The 5,441-nt window shown below is 54.2% G+C and overlaps 1 long non-coding RNA gene across 1 annotated transcript; it reads left to right on the forward strand.

The window, feature by feature from the left end:
- Positions 1-506: 506 nt before the first annotated feature.
- Positions 507-3,626, forward strand: LOC124094946 (uncharacterized). Its single transcript, XR_006852380.2, has 3 exons — positions 507-757; positions 2,097-2,222; positions 3,353-3,626. It is a non-coding gene; the product is annotated as an uncharacterized LOC124094946 (long non-coding RNA).
- Positions 3,627-5,441: the final 1,815 nt, after the last annotated feature.

Consider the following 5,441-nt stretch of genomic DNA (forward strand, 5'->3'; position numbering starts at 1 on the left):
ACCCTCTGCCCTGGGTCTCCACCCACAGACTTGTTCTCACGATCCTCCTCCCCCACAGGGGCGTGCTCTGGGGCACCTGCACCCACACAGTCACTCTCACACCCTCCCTCGTGGCTCAGCCCTCCCACGTGAACAGAGCCGCAAGGGGCCCCTGGGGGATGTCCTCAGGCCCTCCGGGAAGAGGGTCCTCAGTGTCCCACTAGGCCAGCTGCACCCCTCCAGCCATCCACCCCACCCCCAAGTGTGCCTGCCCAGCTAGTCCGTCCAGGGAGAGAGGCCTGGAGAGGAGGCTACACGGCCACCTGGGACTTCCAGCCAGGCCTCACAGTTGCTGCCGTAAAAGACAAATCTGGGGCCGAGCCAGGAGACCAAGATTGAGAAGCAGCAAGATCCCAGGTAGGAAGGAGGTTGCCAAGCTAATCAGAAGCCAAGGAACCATCTCAAGAGAAAGCCCGCATGGACGTGGGCCCATGGCCTGACACAAGCCAGGCCCAGGAGCTGCGCGTCCTCTTTAGCCAAGAGCGGCCTCCTGCTGAGCCTGGGCCAGGCTCCCTGAATCACAGAGGGGAGCCGGAGGAACTGGGGGAAAGGCCTGGTAGGCCATGGTGCCCAGAGCCCTGCCAACTGAGGCTTGGGGCACGCATGACCAACAGCACACAGCAGCGCTGGGGGCCTGAAACCCCAGGCCCTGCTGGCCCGAGGGGGCTGATCAGCTATGCTCTGTCTTTTCCATTTCAGTCACTACCAGGAGAGGAGGGTAAGTGTCCCTTGTCCCATTTCCCAGCTGGAAGCCCTGAGGCCGGGTAGGAGCTTAGAGGGATAGAAGACAGGCTGGGGGAGGGGGGCGGCGGTGAACCCTGCAGGGTGTCGGGCTTCTACTTCTTATGCTTTCCCAGGACCCAGGTGTCCATCAACTGTACACCCGTCCTGCCAGCTTGAGGTGGCAACCCTTCACCCACACTCCCCCGCCAGCCTCCAGTCCCTTTATTATGCAGAGGAGATGCCCCAGGAGCCCGGCACACCACAGCAGAGCACAGCAGGACAGGACAGGCTGGTGCCTCTGGCAGAGGTGGGCTAGGGGCCAAGTGGGTTGAAGAATGGGCAGGTGGGGGCGGCTACAGCTTTTCCTGCCCCTGCCCATGAGCCTAGCCTGCTCACCTGGCATGAGGCCAGGTAAGGCCTAGGGGTAGAGGAAGAGGGAGGTGGACACTGCAGGATGCCCCCTCATGCTCAAAGCCCCAGGCACCCCCATAGGAGCTAGAAGTTCAGGGTACCTGGACTGGATAGAGGCTTGTACTCCCAAGGGGTCCCCTAGGTAGGAACTGGGGTACCCCCATTATCCCCAGTGCTCTCCCTACCTTAATTCTAATTTGGCTTGAAGCAGTTCTTTCTTGGTGGGAAAATTCGGATGGAAAAATTCCAACATCTACCTACCTGAAGGAACTGGGGGAAAGGCCCGATAGGCAGTAGCACCCAGAATCTTGCCAACTGAGGCTCAGGGCACGCTTCCCCAAATTCCCACAGGAGAAGAGCAGAAGCTTCGGGCAGGGAGACAAGAATCCCCTCCTGCACTCTAACCCTGTCCACCCCACCCCCGGGTCTGCTCCTTAGAATGTACCCACTTCTGTTTGGGGCAGGGGCTTTCGAAGACAGAATTGAACTGAGTCAGGGCCTCCACTTCGCCACCAATATTTATGGTGTCACTTAGAAGACAGTCTCCGAGCTGGAACTGGGATGTTGCACAGAGGAAGGCTCCTGGCTGGGAGGGAGGGTATCTGCAGGGGAAGGGAATTCAGATGAGGAACAAGATGGGAGCTGCCCAGGGGGACTGGGGGAGCCTGGGAGGGAAGGCTGGCCCAGTGTTCAGGGGAGGGGGCAGCTTGAGAGGGCTTCTGGAGGAAGACTCCCGGGCTGAGAGGGCTCTGCCAGAGCAAGGATCAGATACAATTCCAGGGTGACTGCAGGAGAAAGGGACTCCAAGGCCTGTCAGTGCTCCAAGAAGCAGGAAGTGGGGGCTAGGAATGGGGGGGGACAGAAAAGCAAGAGCTATAGGGGCAATGGGAGTTAGGGCAGGGATGAGTCAGATGTCCCCACAGGGGCCAGTGAGGAAACAGCTGAACAGTCACCAGGCCTGAGGGAGAAATGAGGACAGCAGCTCTCACCGTGCATATAGGGAAGGAGCGTGACAGTCCTCACTCCACCCATCTTTCTTAGAGAATCAGGTAAGTCAAAGTCCCTCAACTGTGGTTGTACTTCTCCCATGGGGTAGTTTGGAAACCTGAGGGAAACTTTGGTTGTGAGAATGGGGATATTCTTAGTCCATTTTCTGTGGCTATGACAAAATACCTGAGACTGGTTAATTGATAAAGAATGGAGGTTTGTTTAGCTCATGATTCTGGAGTCTGGGAAGTCCAATATCAGGGTTCTTGCATCTGGTGAGGGCCTCCTTGCTACATTCTAACATGGCAGAAGGCATCAAAATAGCAAGGCAGAGCATGGAGCCAGAGAGAACTTATTCTTGTAATAAAGTCACTCACCTCCCAAAGGGCCACCTCTTAAAAACCACTAACATATGACTTTGGGGATTAAGTTTCCAACACATAAATTTTGGGGAAACATTTTCAAATCATAGCAGACTTCTATAGACATTGGGTGGTGGGGACCTGAGATACAGGGGTGTCCTGTATCCCACATGGCATCCAAATATTCTACTGACATTTGTCTAGGTCAGTGGTTCCCAATAATGAGCAGTTCCGCCTCTCAAAGGACATTTAACAATGTCTAGAGACACTTGCTTGCTATCTACTGGGGCGTGCTATTGACAGTTAGTGGATAGAGGCCACAGATGCTGCCAGGCATCCAACATTGCACCTTTACTCAGCCCAACATGTCCATAGTGCTGAGGATTCTGGGTAGGTGAAAACCCTACTGGTAATAACCAGAGCCAGGAACTATTAGTTACCTTTCCATCAATGTGACTAAACACCTGAGATAATCAACTTAAAAAGAGGAAAGGTTGATTTGACTCACAATTTCAGAGGTTTCGTCTCTTGGTCTTGTTGCTTTGGGCCAGTGGGGCACAGTACGTCATGTCAGGAGCACATGCTAAGGGAGGTCTGTTCACATAATGGCAGTCAGGAAGCGGGAGAGACAGACAGACAGACAGGAGGGGCTAGGGTTCCAATGTCTCCTTCAAGGACACATCCCAATTACCTAACTTCCTTCCACTAGGCCCCACCTCCTAAAGGTCCTACCTCTCCCATTAGTGCTAGGGCTGGAGACAAAGCCTTTCACGCTTAGCCTTGGGGGACACTTATCCAAACTATAATAAGAACCTACTTCTGTCTTACAGTTTCCAAATACAGAATTTCCCAGGGAGTCAACAAACAATCAAGCGGAGGTGGAGCCCGATTTGTTCAGAAATTGACCAAGATATGTTTGCAGTCTTGGAAAAACACATCCCTAAAATGACTCTGTGGCTCAGGCAGATACCTGAGCCTAGAAGGATGCTCCCACCCCTACCTGTGACTGTTGCAGCTGCAGCCTTGACCCCATGACCAGCCTCTGAATCCTCTGTAGATTGTACCCAAGCATTTCTCAAATAAACATGTGTCATAAAAACACAAGCTACTTTCCTTTTATTTCTCCCTTAAAGTTGGGACATTAAACTGATTTTTATTATGCCTGGAGGTTATATTATCTATACATTTTATTTGGGAAAGTGAGAAGACAATATAAGACCCCATAGAAGGTGCAAAAGCCTGATAATGCTTAGGGGAGGTGGGGATAGGGAGGACATGAGGACCTCCTCCCCCCAGGTTGGGAGGAGATGAGGACAGTCCCTGACTCCCACTGTTCTTAACCGTACAAACTTGATCAGTGGAAGGAGGTGTCCCCTGGCTAAGGAAAGGCAGGGGGAGGCCTGGGCACGAGGAAGATCCATGCTTGGGCACTGCCCACAGGATCCTGAGGTCAGAAGCAGGGTGTAGGAGTGGACACCAAGAAGTGGAAACTGCAGATTCATCAGGGGCCAAGAATGTCACACACAGGTTTAAAGCCACCAGTAAGACTGAGCACAGTCCCCATCCATAGGACAACATCCAGCTTCTGTCTAACCAAGATTCTCCCGAGGACCCCAGCAATGGTGCTAGGTGACCCGCTGCGACTCATGGGGAGGGGATTCAGACCCTCAAACCAGTCCCACAAAGCCCCTGATGACTTGCACTCCAAGAAGGGTCTACAAAGAAGGTGGCCAGGGACCAAGGTGGGCTTCTTCTGGTGCAGCAGACTCTACTGATGGCACCTATGATCCTGTAGGTCTCATCCAGACAGGGTTCCAGAGAAGTGTCGTGGGCCTCAGTTCCTCTAGAGGGGCTCCCCTCCCTCATCCCAAGGAAGCAGATTCTCTGCTCCCCCTACACTGGACAGACAGGGGGTGTGGGTGAATGATGGGGGTCCCCCTAGGGAGCCCATGATCAGACCTTCCATATGGTCCTCAACCAACGTGTCACACACAGGTCTAAAGCCACCCAGTAAGACTGAGCACAGTCCCCACCCATAGAACAGCATCCACCTCCTGTCCAACCAAGATTCCCCACCTCAGTGCCCCATGAACCAATGTACCCTTGAATCGGGGCAAAGCCTGGTTTTTACACTAGAAGAATTCATTGGTTAGAAATAAATACTTAGAATTTTCCAGGTTTTTCTTTTCTTTCCCTGATTTTGATGTTTCTTTAAGCCTCCGAGGGACCTGCTATGTATCACATCCAGCCCCACAATGTCCACTGCCCTTCAGGGGCAGCCCCTGTGCCGCCCTCGCTTTTCCCATGCTCCTGGCCTCTCTGTCTGTTAGGCAGGTGGGGATCTGAGCCACGGGCCTGCAGTCCCAGCCCACTAGCCATGGTGGGCCCGGCAGGGCAGCTCTACTCAGCTGTGAAAAAGGCTGGGGCCCATCAGATAAGGCGCTGGGCCCTCCCCGCAGGTACTGTCACTACCGCCACCGCAGGAGGCTCCATCGCCCCCGTCCCTCCCAGCCCTGCCTCAGGCAGGTGTGCTGCCCAGAATGAATTTCATTACCCGACTTCTCTGGTTTCACTATGAGTTTCCTGACCCAGGCCAGCACCCACAGCCCCAGGGGCCTCCTCTGCACCTCTCAGGCCAGAAGGCAAACCTCAGGAAGGACTTCCCTGATTCTGGTGGTCCCGGGAGAGGCTGGGTATTAGTCTCGGGGAGCCCATCTGGCTCTCCTGGACCTTCTCCCAAATCCGGAAGAGACCCAGATTTCTTGATTTCCCTGAGAGGCAGGCCAATCGGGTTCCAGCCCAAAGACGGGGCTCAAAGTCTGACAGGAAGTCTGCCCTCTGGTGGTGACTATTAGAATGACAGGTGTCCTTGAGTGGAGGGATATGGTAAAGGTCCCAGGGAGAGCTGCCTTGGTCCGG

Source organism: Marmota monax, unplaced genomic scaffold (genome assembly GCF_021218885.2).
Source record: "Marmota monax isolate L192 unplaced genomic scaffold, Marmota_monax_Labrador192_F-V1.1 WCK01_AAM20220418_F8-fsc00101, whole genome shotgun sequence".
Lineage (NCBI taxonomy): Eukaryota > Metazoa > Chordata > Mammalia > Rodentia > Sciuridae > Marmota > Marmota monax.